Genomic DNA, 15,000 nt, shown 5'->3' on the forward strand with positions numbered 1-15,000 from the left:
AGCTACAGTATTTCTTCTATTGATAAAGCAGATCTCTTCACTCAGACTTTCTCCTCCAATTCCACCTTAGACGATTCTGGTGCTGTTCCTCCATCACTTCCCCCCTCTGACTTCCTCATGGCTGACATTAAAATGTCTTCAGCTGATGTATTTTCTGCCATCACAGGCCTCAATACTAACAAGGCATATGGGTCTGATGGAGTCCCTCCTGTTGTTCTCAAGAACTGTGCTTCTGTGCTTACACCCTGCCTAGGTAAACACTTTTGCCTTTGTCTGTCAACTTGTACCTTTCCTTCTTGCTGGAAGTTTGCTCTCATTCAGCTGGTCCCAAAGAAGGGTGACCATTCCCAACCCTCTAACTATCGTCCAATTGCTTTAACATCCTGTATCTCAAAAGTTTTCGAGTCAATTCTTAATAGAAAAATTTTAAAGCATCTTTCCTATCACAACCTTCTTTCTGATCGTCAGTATGGGTTCCGTCAGGGAAGCTCCTCTGGCAATCTTCTCACCTACCTTTCAAATTCCTAGTCATCCACCTTTCAGGACTTTGGTGAAAGCTTTACCATTGCATTTGACATCTGAAAGGCTTTCGATCGAGTCTGGCATAAATCTTTAATTTCCAAACTGCCCTCTTACGGTATCTATCCTTCTATCTGTGCCTTCATCTCTAGCTTCCTTTCTGGTCGTTCTATAGCCGCTGTTGTAGACGGCTATCGTTCTTCTCCTAGATCTATCAACAGTGGTGTTCCTCAGGGCTCTGTCCTATCACCAACTCTCTTCCTTTTATTCATAAATGACCTTCTAAGCTGTACATCTAACCCTATCCACTCATACACTGATGACTCCACCCTTCACCTTTCCATTCGGTTCCCGCAATGTCCATCTCAGCAGTTACTTAACAAACAAGGGATGAGGCTATGGCACACCTAATGTCTGACTTGACTCGTATCTCTGACTGAGGTAAAAATAATCTGGTTGTTTTTAATGCATCAAAGACTCAGTTTTTACACCTATCAACCCAACACAGTCTTCCACAGGAGTACCCACTAATGTTTAATAATATTCAGCTCAATCCTGCATCATCCTTGAACATGCTTGGGGTTTCATCACACGGGACTTATCTTGGAAACATCATATTGCATCTCTTGTAGAATCTGCTTCCAAGAGATTAGGTGTGCTAATCCGACTCCATTCCTTCTTTACCCCTGGACAGTTGTTGACTTTATACACGGGATTTATTCGCCCCTGTTTAGAGTACAACTCTCATGTGTGGGGAGCCTCCCAACATACAGCTCTTCTCAGTAGGGTGGAGTCAAAGGATTTTTGTCTCATCAACTCTCCTCCTCTTACTGGCTCCCTTCAACCTCTGTCTCTTCACTGCACGGTTGCATCTTTATCTCTTTTCTATCGCTACTTCAATGGTCACTGCTCCACTGAACTGTCTGCTTGCATCCCTCCACCTCTACGACGGGCGCATAGCATCCGTCTAGCAGCAAACTCTCATCCTTTTTCTGTCCAACTCTCTAATGCAAGAGTCAACCGTTACTCCTAGTCCTTCATTTATGCAACAGGTCAACTCTGGAACTGTCTCCCTCTGTCTGTATTTCCTGCTTCCTATGATCTCCAGTCTTTCAAACGCAGTGTGTCCAGGCATCTCGAAATGAACGGATCTTGAATTTGGCTCTCCTTTGTATTGTTTTTGTTTTTTCTTGGAAGGAGCGGTTTGCGGGCTCCTGGCCCTTGGTTGCATAAAAAAAAATATATATATATATATATATATATATATATATATATATATATATATATATATATATATATATATATATATATATATATATATATATATATATATATATGAGGGAGGGGGTGTGAGCTGGGGGCAGGGCAGTGAAATGGAGGAGATTTGTTTGTGGCCACCCCTTACGGGATTAAAGAGTCTGGCAATAGATAGGAAGGATTTAATAATAGGTGGACGTTTAGGCTTACTTATATTTGCGGTTACAGTTATAAGGTCGTGCATCACATATGATATGTGGCACAACATCGCTACCAATTATTTGCTCAGGACTGTTAGTTATAATTATATCAAGAAAAGTAGCAGAGGTAGCAGTGATTCATGTAGGCTTACTAACTACTTGTGTCTGTTTATTACTGGAGAGAGAGAGAGAGAGAGAGAGAGAGAGAGAGAGAGAGAGAGAGAAGAGGAGACAGATGGAAAGAGAAAGAGAAGGAGAAGGATACAGAATTGGGAGGAAGAGAGAGAAAGGAAAAAAAAATATATAAGCATAGGGAGAAGGACGAGAGAAGGAAAAAAAAACAGAGTGAAAAGAGGGAAGGAGGGGAAGAACAGCAGAGAATATGGAGGAAAGAAGTGTAACAAGGAGAGAGAGAGAGAGAGAGAGAGAGAGAGAGAGAGAGAGAGAGAGAGAGAGAGAGAGAGAGAGAGAGAGAGAGAGAGAGAGAGAGAGAGATGGAGGTTTGGATCAAGGTAGATAGGGGCGCCGCGGAGCTAAAGAACCACGTCTACACACCTACTTAATCACTGGGTTACTGAAGGAGCTACGGTTACCGTGGCAGTGTTGCCAAATGGGACGGACAAAAATGCGCTAGTGACCAGCAAAATCCGCTAAAATCCGCTAAACGCTATAAACCCATGTAATTCTTCAAAATAAACATCATAATCATCACCACCAGCCAATATGATCCAGTGTCCTGCTTGGTAAGGTTGTATACATTGTGTAAAGTGCTTTCTGTTTGTTACTGAAATGTTGAAGTGGCTGTGCATAACTAGCAAATATTAATATTGTTTGGATTATTATTTTGATCTATCCACAATACATGCAAATTTTATAAGAATTAAACATATATCTAACAACCTAATCAACTATGGTTGCAACACTTACTTAAGTTAGTTCAGAGAGAAAATAAGATGATCCTCATCCTCTTCAATCTCCTCTGACACGGGTGCTGTCGATGAACTTGGACCGGCCACTGATTCTGTTGCTTTGTATGCTGCCATGGTACCTGTTTTCTTAAATGCTTCACTAGGCAACTCATAGGTACTGCAACTCTTTTCAACTCTTCTGAGCCCACTCCTTACTGCCAAAATTGCACTGACTGACCTTATATTCAGTCTGTTCCTTACTTTTGACTTAACAATGTTCATCTGGCTAAAAAGCCTCTCGACCTCTGCGTTGGAATGAGGAAGCGAAAGTACACAGAGGGCCAATTCACATAAGTCACGAAAAGGATTAACACCTGAAGCATCTTTGTAGCCGTCTACCTCAGTCCAAAATTTAGCAGTTAATGTGATTTCCTGCCATTTCACGATAGTTATATTTCACCACTGATTGTCTATACGGTCAATCTGTTCTGGAAGGTACCCAAAAAGTTCTGCTACCTCCACTATTGGTTCCTTCACAACTCTGAGACATTCCTCGACTGCAAACAGTGACATTTTTTTCAGGATCTTAAAGTTCTCAGGGAGTCGGTTTCTAAGTTCACTCACGAGACAGATTACACAGTTTATGCAACGTCCACGAAGATTGCGCTCAGCCTCTTCTGGAAGTTTTGAGCTAGAGCACATTTTCTCAAATTCATATCCCAAATATGCTCTAGGATCAATATAAGGAGTGATTTCGGTAGTTAGAGGATCCACCCTAGCCGTAGGTATTAACACTCTTTTGCTTGCTGAGGTAATGAGATTTGTGAGATCATTCAAAAGTTTGGTAGGGTCAGCATTCTCACCTTGAAAAGCTTTCATAGTACCCTGAACATCTTGCAGGAGTGGACGCAGGAAAAACAGGTATAACTTGTTGATGGGATCACTGTACATCTTAAACAGGATTTCTGCACTGTAGCACTTCTCTGATGATCTTGCAAGATAAAAATGGAGTCTTAATTCTTCCCACTGAGCTATGATACGTGTCACTGCTGGCTCTAACGAGATCCACCTTGTATCACAAACTCGGGGAATCTGGAATGGTGTCTTTCCATCAATTAGGGTTTCATGCAAGGTCTTATATAACAACTGTCTTTTTGAGGAGTGGCTAAACCAACTGTAAGTTTCACGCACCATGAAGTCTATATTTCTGGGTAGTGTCTCCCCCACAGAATGAGACACGGCTAGTTGGACAGAATGGCACACACACCGTACCATAATTAAGTTTGGGAGTTCGAAATCTCTTCTTAGTATTTCATAGACACCATTATTTAAGCCTGTGTTAACAGCGGCATTATCCACCCCAATTCCTACTAGCTTTTGTGGTTCAAGCTGTACACTTTGCAATAAATTTTTGATGGCACTTACAATAGATACTGCCGTTCCATCTTCTATTTCAATAAGTCCAAGGTAAGTACACACAATTTTCTTCATTTCTTTGCTAAAATAGCGCACAATAACACCGAGTAGCTTCACCACGGATATGTCAGTCGACTCATCAGTCATGATGCTGTACCTTGATTCTCCAATATCACTACGCAAACTCTCAGCAAAGTGCGGTGCAAGCACGTTAACCACAATGTTCCTGCACTTGGTTCTGTGCAGCTTCATATTCTTGGCAGCACTACTATCAGAGAAAACTTTTTTACACCCTTCCGACAGATGATCAACTGTAAAAAATGCAGTATGTTCTGCTACAGCCATTGCCAACCATCCTTCAGCCTTACTTGTGGTTTGTTGTTGAGCAATGCAGTACTTGGAAACGTCTAGCTTTGTTTGTCTAGTACTTGAAAAGGGCTCAGATGACTTTATATGTTTCACTGATTCAGCATGTCTTCTCAGATCACACAGTTTCGCATTTATCTCACATTTACAGTACACACAAAATGCCTTAGTCTTATCTCTTTTCACAGATGTAAGCCACCCTTTCATATCTGGCAAAGCCTCCCAGCTCTTCCTATATGCTTGAGTGTATGTCGGCCCCATTGTCAAACTGAAGGTAACCACTTAAACGGTCACGGTGAAGTCTCGAGGAATACTGGTGTACTACCCCCTCCCCTCCCTCCGCCCGGTCGCCCGTATGGTGAGAACGTGTTCACTCAGTTCGGGCTTCAGAGTTCAGACGGAACGAAAACGGATGGATAGACAGAGATGGTCAGATTGCCAAATTCTTATTACGTCATAATTACTTTTCCTACGATTTTCATAATAGTTGAAAAAAAATATTAATAACTGTGCAGTAATACCAGCTATTCTCAAATCCGCTAGAATATCCGCCAAGTGCACAGTAAATACGCTAGATTTTCCGCCGTCCGCTGTCATCGAATTTTTTCCGCCACTTGAAAATGAAATCCGCTAGATCTAGCGGATTTTCCGCCAATTTGGCAACGCTGTACCGTGGATCCGATTCCGATGTGGCATGGCATGGCTGTGTTGTGGGTCGAGGGAGACAGCAAGGCGCCATGTTGGGGCCGGAGCTGGTAAGATAGAAAACTTTAGAAAAATAGATGGATAGCATATGTACAGCCGTCCACACTGCCGCGAGGTACACCACAGAGCGGTGGCAACGCTGGGGAGACATAGTAAAGAAGCAAGTGAAACGCTTCGAAACCCTCCCCCCGATTGAAGCACAGGTGCGCGCTGAATATTTGTATTGAATATTTGTACTGAATATTTGTATTGAATGACCTCTTACATCACTCGTAACTCGTACGATATGTGGATTATGCCTCCCATTCCCATCTCTCCCTCCCACCAGTGACTGCATCGAATGAAGTTCGAAAACTTGAGGTTCCGGGTTACCGTCTTGGCCAGCGTTGCCAACGTTCTGTGATGTACCTCGCGGCAGTGTGGACGGCTGTACCTTGACGAACCTTTATAACATTCATTTGTCTTTATTTTTCGCTTTTTTTTTTTTTTCTCTGCTCTTTTTCTTGCGTTGGCTCGATGTTAAAGGCTGCTTATATGTGTTACTGGCGGTGGTGTTGTACAGGGTAGTGGGGGTGCCATAGCCAAAGTGAGAGACTATGTGAGTGTCGTGGAGACCAAGGATGACATTGAGGAAATGAAATCAGAATAAATCAGAGAAAAGCATTCGGGAGCCGAATGCTAATCGCCCGCCAGAATATGCTGTTGGCCAAGTCCAAGATTTTGGCCATATCTTGATACCCAAGCCGTTCATGAGATATAGCCTAAAGGGAACGGATGCACCCACCCACCCACACACACACACACACACACACAGAGTAGGGCGAAACCATGATCGCTCCGTCTCTTAACGGCGGGCAATAAAAATGAGAGAGAGAGAGAGAGAGAGAGAGAGAGAGAGAGAGAGAGAGAGAGAGAGAGAGAGAGAGAGAGAGAGAGAGAGAAGGGGGAGGAGGAATATTAAGGAGGCAAAACAAGGGGGGTACGGATGGATGGACGGGGGAAAAAACGTAATTAGGAATATACAAAGGTAGTTGAGGAAGCAGGTAGTGAAGTAGGAGAGAAGACAGGCGGGGAAGAAGGCAGGTAGGTAAGCAGGTAGAAAGTGAGAGGCAGGCAGGTAGGCAGTAGGTGGGTAGGCAGGTAGGTAGGTAGGCAGGCATGTAGGTAGGTAGAGGGAAAGAGGCAGACAGGTAAGCAGGAAATGAAAGGCAGAGTGATTGGTAGGTGGATGGGTGAGGTAGGTAGAGAAACAAACGGAGAGAAAAGGAAAATTTAAGAGAGAGAGAGAGAGAGAGAGAGAGAGAGAGAGAGAGGTAGTGAGGGAACCAGCAGTCAAGGAAGCAGACAGACAGCAGGAAGGTAGGGAAAAAAGGCAGACATGCAAAGCAGACAGACGGACGGACAAAAACAAAAATACTCACACACACACACACACACACACACACACACACACACACACACACACACAGCCGGAGCGGGGTGAGTGTTATAATGTGCTGTCACCTGGAGTTTTGCTGTAATAACAAAGCACACATTACCTGTATTTTGCTGGCTCCCGGGGGCATGAGAGAGAGAGAGAGAGAGAGTGAGAGAGAGAGAGAGAGAGAGAGAGAGAGAGAGAGAGAGAGAGAGAGAGTGAGAGAGAGAGAGAGAGGGAAGGAGGGAGGGAGGGAGGGAAGGAGAGAAACTGAGGAACATAAGAACAAGAACATAAGAAGAGAGGATAACTGCAGTAGGCCGGTTGGCCCATGCTAGGCAGCTCCTAGAAGGGTAACTGAACTACTAGAATGAGATAAGGATAGCAAAGAAGAAGGCTCTCCCCCGCCCTCCACACCCTCCAGCCGAAGCCGGCAGGAAAAAGTCAGAAAGAACACCACGCCGTATAGAAAAACTGGCGTGGACATTTTACAGGAAAGTGTGAAAGGAGAATAGAGACTATCATAGTGTAACCTGAAAAGAAAATTTTTTTGAATTAGTATTGGTTATAATATTTTCTTTGTTCTATATCCACCCCTTATTTGTCATATGCTTATCTAGCCTGTGCTTGAAACTCTCAATGGAAGAGGCAGCAACTACTTTACTAGGTAGCTTATTCCATTCGTCTACTACTCTATTACCAAACCAATTTCTACCGATTTCCTTTCTGAAACGGAATTTTTCTAGTTTGAAACCATTATTTCTAGTTCTATCCTGTATGCTTACTTTAAGTACCTTGCTAATATCTCCCTTATTTATACCATTCATCCACTTAAACACCTCAATTAAGTCTCCCCTTACTCTACGCCTCTCTAGCGAATGCAGACTTAGTCTTTTCAGTCTGTCTTCATATGACAGGTTCCGGACGTCATGTATCATTTTAGTCATTCTTCTCTGTACATTTTCTAACGAATTAATATCCATTCTATAGTAAGGACACCAAAGTTGTACTGCGTAGTCTAAATGTGGCCTTACTAATGCTAGATAAAGTTTCAGTATTACTTTAGATGATCTATTGCTCACGCTTCTCGAAATAAATCCTAGGACCCTATTTGCTTTATTTCTCGCATTATTGCACTGTTGCCTAGGTTTAAGGTCGTTACTAATCATAACTCCTAGATCTCTCTCGCATTCCGATTTGCTAATTTCTTTGTTATCTAAGCTGTATTTAGTATCTCCAATGGTCTTGCCTACGTTAAGTACTTTACATTTTTCAACGTTAAATTCCATTTGCCAAGTTTTAGACCATTTGGACAATGTATCGAGGTCTTTTTGTAAGTTATGGCAATCGTCAGTCGAGTTAATGATACGCCCTATTTTTGTATCGTCGGCAAATTTGCTGATTCTGCTATTGACTCCTAAGTCTAGATCATTTATATATATGATAAATAATAAGGGACCGAGTACTGAACCCTGTGGTACACCGCTAGTTACTAATCCCCAGTCCGACTTAGTTCCATTTATTAATACTCTCTGCTTTCGTCCTTTCAGCCAGGATTCTATCCATTTTAAGATATCGCCCTCTATACCGTGTGCTCGAACCTTTCTAACTAACCTTTCGTGTGGGACTCTATCAAAAGCTTTACTAAAGTCCAGATAAATAACATCGTAAGCTTTATCGCTATCTACTGCCTCATAGACCTCCGAGTAGAATGACAACAAATTTGTGAGGCAGGATCGTCCTTGCCTGAATCCGTGCTGACTTTCGTTTATAAGATTAAATCTTTCTAAGTGTTCTCTAATCCTATTTGCCAAAATTGACTCTAACATATTTTCCTACTATTGACGTTAGACTTATCGGACGATAATTCGACGCAGCTGATTTATCACCCTTTTTAAAGATGGGCACTACGTTTGCGGTTTTCCACGCCTCTGGAACTTCTCCTGAACTTAAAGAGTCATTAAATAACGTTAAAAGTGGCTGACATAATTCTTCTTTGGTTTCTTTTATAATTTTTGCATATATATCGTCCGGACCTGGCGATTTTTGAGGTTTTAACTTATTAATTTCTTTCAATACGTCCTCCTTACTAATGGTTATTTTACTAAGAATATTTTCCGTATTCTCATGGTAAATATTTGCTGCTTGAGGGACCACGCTTAGATTTTCCTTGGTGAATATTGATATGAAATAATTATTTAGGATGGAGCACATTTCTTTATCTTCACTGGTAATGTCACCTGATTCTGTTCTGAGTGGTCCTATCCTATCTTTATTTTTCGTTCGGTACATTTGATAAAAACCCTTGGGGTTTTCTTTTGATTCACTGGCAACCTTAATTTCATAACTTCTCTTTGCTTTTCTTATCTCCCTCTTTACTTCTCTATTTAAAATTGTGTACCGGTTACGTAAGTGTTCCTCTCCACGTTTTATTTTTCTATATATTCCTTTCCTTTGTCCTATGAGAGATTTTAATCTGTTGTTTAACCATCTTGGTTCTGAATTGTTAGTTCTAAACGGTTTTGAAGGAATATATCTATCTTGGCCTCCGTGTATTATATTTATTAACTGGTTATACTTCTCACTGGTTGAACGTCTGTTTGGTACTGGAGCTGAGTTAATTCCCGTCACCTGGACTACATTCCTATCTACCACCTCCCCCCTCACAGACACCTGACGGACATCCCCACGTGCTTCCTGCGCCTGACCTATGACCTGGGAATCCCCACTGACCTGGCATTCCCTCAAATAGCTAATCTCCCTGTGGAATACCGTTCGAAAATAAGCTCTTAAGCCATCGAAATCTCCTAGACGAAAATTAGGAACGGTGGAGGTATTTTCAGTGGAACAGACATCCCAAATAAATTTGAACTTAATTTCTTCATGATCGCTATTACCAAGTCGTCCACCAACCTCTATATCGCTAATGATATTTTCTTTATTAGCTAAAACCAAATCTAGTATATTATTACCTCTGGTGGGCTCCCTGATATACTGATAAAGGAAATTATCCTGTACTACCTCTAGAAATTCCTCTGACTCTGCATCTCCTGTCTGATTTCTCCAATCTATCCTTGGCAGATTAAGGTCCCCAACAATTATTACTAAGCTGGACTGTGATGCTTTCCTAATTTCCTCCCAGAGGTATTTACTATCAGCTCTACTTAATTTAGGAGATCTGTAAATTGCTCCTAAGACTAATTTCTCCCTATTGTTACTAATTTCAACCCAGACACTTTCTGTGTCCCTATTTACTTTAATGTTTGCTTTATTGTAACAGTTTAATGAATCCTTTACATAAATAGCTACCCCTCCCCCCTTTCTTCCCTGACGGTTTGACACAAAAATATTATAGCCTTTTATCTGATATTCTGCTAAAAATTCTCGAGTGTCTGTATTCATCCAAGTTTCACTAATAACGGCAATGTCTATTTTCTCTGTACAAATTAAAGCCCTCAGTTCATCCATTTTATTTCGTAAACTCCGGCTGTTTGTGTAGTACACTTTCAGATTATTACGAGTAGTTATGCCTTTACCTTGGCATTTACTGTTATTTATTTTATTACTAACTGGGAAACTCTTTACTTTACTAATATAACAATTTTTTGTACTATCGCTTATCGCCCTTCTATCGCTTATCGCCCTTCTATCATCGCTTGTTCTATCATCTATCATCGCCTGCTCAATTTGAGGTGCCTGAGTGGATGTATCTACACTATTGGTTGAACTTTTGTTCTTAATTTTGCAAGTATCGATGCATCTATCCAAACATGGTAATAATGATTTCTGAGTGTAGTTGCTGCATCTTCCTGTACACCTACTTCTCAATCTCGAAAAAATCCCTCCAACTCCCTATCTATCATTCCAGCTAAAACAGTAACTCCCTGCCTGCTAAGATGAGTCCCATCCCAACTATACAAGGCACTCCGTCCATAAAACCGGTCCCAGCTGTCTATGAAAGGTATTGCATTATCTTTGCAATACCTTTCAAGGCGGCAATTAAACCCTATTGCCCTGCTCAACCATTCCCTTCCAACCTGCCACCTTGGTAAAACACCAAGCACTACAGGGGTTCCTCCCCTCTCCCTAACCTTTTCTAACATCAACTTGTACCTTTTCCACAGTACCTCACTCTTACGGCTACTAATATCATTGCCTCCTACACTGAGGCACACAGTGGGTTTGTCACCACTTTCCTTTACGATATTTGAAATTTTTTCTACTACATTAGCCACCCTGGCCCCTGGAAGACACACATGTTTAGCGAGTGGAGTATACATGGCCCTGTTCAGATATCTCACCTGGGAGTCTCCAACAACAACAACATTTTTCTTACCTTTCTTGTTATGTTTATACTTACCTGTACTGGAAGTTCTCTCACCGTCCTTCTCCTCTACTTCCCTCTCTGCCTTCCCTTCACATTCGTCCCGTAGTGCGTCGAATGCATTAGTTGTCTTAATTTCCGTTTGCTTTTTAAGAGTGAACTTCGTTGCACCCTTGTTAACTAGTGTCCAACCTTCAGCCTTTTTCTCTTTCTCCTCCAACATCTCCTCCAACAATTCCCTCATCTGTGCCTTCTCCTGCCTGAGAATTTGTACCTCCCGCTTCAGTTCGAGAAGTTCCTCCTTTAATTCAAGGTAGTCCCTTTCAGTACCTGCAGTGGGGACACAGCTCTCTGCCGAGGAAGCCATTACGCACTAGTTCACACAAGGTAGCACACACTATCACGGGTCACTACGGGTCACCACAACACACACTCTCACGGATCACTAGCACAGCACTATCGCTGATCACAACAACACACTAACACAACCACTATCACAGATCACTAAAGCACACTAGCACAACACTACCACAGGTCTCAGGCATGTCTGAGCTGACTGGCCTCACGAGAGGAAGAAGAATGGGTCAGGAAGGCGGAGAAAACAAAGGGAGAGAAAAGGAAAATATAAGAAAAATGAGAGAGAGAGAGAGAGAGAGAGAGAGAGAGAGAGAGAGAGAGAGAGAGAGAGAGAGATTAATGGAACAATATATTTTCTTCTTACTGGCTAACGTCTCCTCAACACCACACCACAACACCATATGTGGATTACTGTGGTAAATGTGCATATCATCACTATACATAAGGAGGTGGTGTGGTGAGGCCAGGGAAAGACGGGGTGTAGTGCTCTCTGAATGCCCCTCCTTGTTCAGATTTGATGATGATGATGATGATGATGGTGATGGTGATGATGATGATGATAATGATGATGGTGATGATGGTGATGGTGATGGTGACGATGATGATGATGATGGTGATGGTGATGGTGACGATGATGATGATGATGGTGATGATGATGGTGATGGTGATGGTGACGATGATGATGATGATGATGGTGATGATGGTGTGGGTTTATGTGCTGATTTTCGTGTTTTTTTTTTTCAGATATGTTTGGGAGTCTGGTGTTTGTGGTAAGTGTTTGTGTGTGTTTGTATATGTCTTTGTCAATGGCAAGAGTTTGATTCATTATTTGTACACACACACACACACACACACACACACATACACACACACACACACACACATTTCTGGGGAAGTTTCATTCATTCATTCATTCATTGCCAGACGCCATGTATCCCAGACGGGGTGGCCAAGGGCTCAGAATTAATTGTTTTACAGGGAGGGGCACTAATGCTCCATCAACCCCACTTGACAAGTAGGGAAGTATCGTGACTTAATACACCTGCCTGGACCTCATTAGTGATGTGGCAGGTAAGAAGAGGGATAGTCCTCTCTCTCTCTCTCTCTCTCTGAACTAAGAATCAACGTAGATTAAAAGACAAAAGTATAAAGGATAAACAGAGAGAGAGAGAGAGAGAGAGTGGGGGGGGGATGGTCTTGGGTCAGTTTGCCGTGATGTGTGAGAGGCTGTGGCAGTGAGAGGTCAGTAGGGCCGTTCCTGAAGTATTCTCAGGGAAGAAATTCAGGACCGTTCTGGGAGTAACATAGGGACCGTTCCTGAAAATTAATAAACTAAAAGGGAAGGAAGGACCAGTTAAGAATTAGCAGCAAGTTATACACTGGCTGTATAGCACTAGGGCTGTATAGCACTAAGGCTGTATAGCACTAAGGCTGTATAGCACTAAGGCTGTATAGCACTAGGGCTGTATAGCACTAAGGCTGTATAGCACTATGGCTGTATAGCACTAAGGCTGTATAGCACTAAGGCTGTATAGCACTATGGCTGTATAGCACTAAGGCTGTATAGCACTATGGCTGTATAGCACTAAGGCTGTATAGCACTAAGGCTGTATAGCACTATGGCTGTATAGCACTAAGGCTGTATAGCACTATGGCTGTATAGCACTATGGCTGTATAGCACTAAGGCTGTATAGCACTAAGGCTGTATAGCACTAAGGCTGTATAGCACTAAGGCTGTATAGCACTAAGGCTGTATAGCACTAGGGCTGTATAGCACTAAGGCTGTATAGCACTAAGGCTGTATAGCACTAAGGCTGTATAGCACTAAGGCTGTATAGCACTATGGCTGTATAGCACTAAGGCTGTATAGCACTAAGGCTGTATAGCACTAAGGCTGTATAGCACACTGGCTGTATAGCACTAAGGCTGTATAGCACTAAGGCTGTATAGCACACTGGCTGTATAGCACTAAGGCTGTATAGCACTAAGGCTGTATAGCACTAAGGCTGTATAGCACTAAGGCTGTATAGCACTAAGGCTGTATAGCACTAAGGCTGTATAGCACACTGGCTGTATAGCACTAAGGCTGTATAGCACTAAGGCTGTATAGCACACTGGCTGTATAGCACACTGGCTGTATAGCACTAAGGCTGTATAGCACTAAGGCTGTATAGCACTAAGGCTGTATAGCACTAAGGCTGTATAGCACTAAGGCTGTATAGCACTATGGCTGTATAGCACTAAGGCTGTATAGCACTAAGGCTGTATAGCACTATGGCTGTATAGCACTAAGGCTGTATAGCACTATGGCTGTATAGCACTATGGCTGTATAGCACTAAGGCTGTATAGCACTAAGGCTGTATAGCACTAAGGCTGTATAGCACTATGGCTGTATAGCACTAAGGCTGTATAGCACTATGGCTGTATAGCACTAAGGCTGTATAGCACTAAGGCTGTATAGCACTATGGCTGTATAGCACTATGGCTGTATAGCACTAAGGCTGTATAGCACTAAGGCTGTATAGCACTAAGGCTGTATATCACTAAGGCTGTATGGCTGTATAGCACTAAGGCTGTATAGCACTAAGGCTGTATAGCACTAAGGCTGTATAGCACTAAGGCTGTATAGCACTATGGCTGTATAACACTGAGGCTGTATAACACTAAGGCTGTATAACACTAAGGCTGTATAACACTAAGGCTGTATAACACTGAGGCTGTATAGCACTAAGGCTGTATAACACTAAGGCTGTATAACACTGAGGCTGTATAGCACTAAGGCTGTATAACACTGAGGCTGTATAACACTGAGGCTGTATAACACTAAGGCTGTATGGCTGTATAGCACTAAGGCTGTATAGCACTAAGGCTGTATAGCACTAAGGCTGTATAGCACTAAGGCTGTATGGCTGTATAGCACTAAGGCTGTATAGCACTAAGGCTGTATAACATTGAGGCTGTATAGCACTAAGGCTGTATAGCACTAAGGCTGTATAGCACTAAGGCTGTATAGCACTATGGCTGTATAGCACTATGGCTGTATAGCACTAAGGCTGTATAGCACTAAGGCTGTATAACATTGAGGCTGTATAGCACTAAGGCTGTATAGCACTAAGGCTGTATAGCACTAAGGCTGTATAGCACTAAGGCTGTATAGCACTAAGGCTGTATAGCACTAAGGCTGTATAGCACTATGGCTGTATAGCACTAAGGCTGTATAGCACTAAGGCTGTATAGCACTAAGGCTGTATAGCACTAAGGCTGTATAGCACTAAGGCTGTATAGCACTAAGGCTGTATAGCACTAAGGCTGTATAGCACTATGGCTGTATAGCACTAAGGCTGTATAGCACTAAGGCTGTATAGCACTAAGGCTGTATAGCACTAAGGCTGTATAGCACTAAGGCTGGCGTTGATGTGTGTAAGGGAGAGGCAGTGATGGCAAGGCAAGAGAGAAAACATAAACGTAACAACTTGAGAGGATAACTTCAGTAGGCGGGTTGGGCCTTGCTGGGCAGCTGCTGGAAGAG

The sequence above is a fragment of the Coenobita brevimanus genome, chromosome 16 (assembly GCF_032717465.1).
Source record: "Coenobita brevimanus isolate Jiangsu-jjx chromosome 16, ASM3271746v2, whole genome shotgun sequence".
Taxonomy (NCBI): domain Eukaryota; kingdom Metazoa; phylum Arthropoda; class Malacostraca; order Decapoda; family Coenobitidae; genus Coenobita; species Coenobita brevimanus.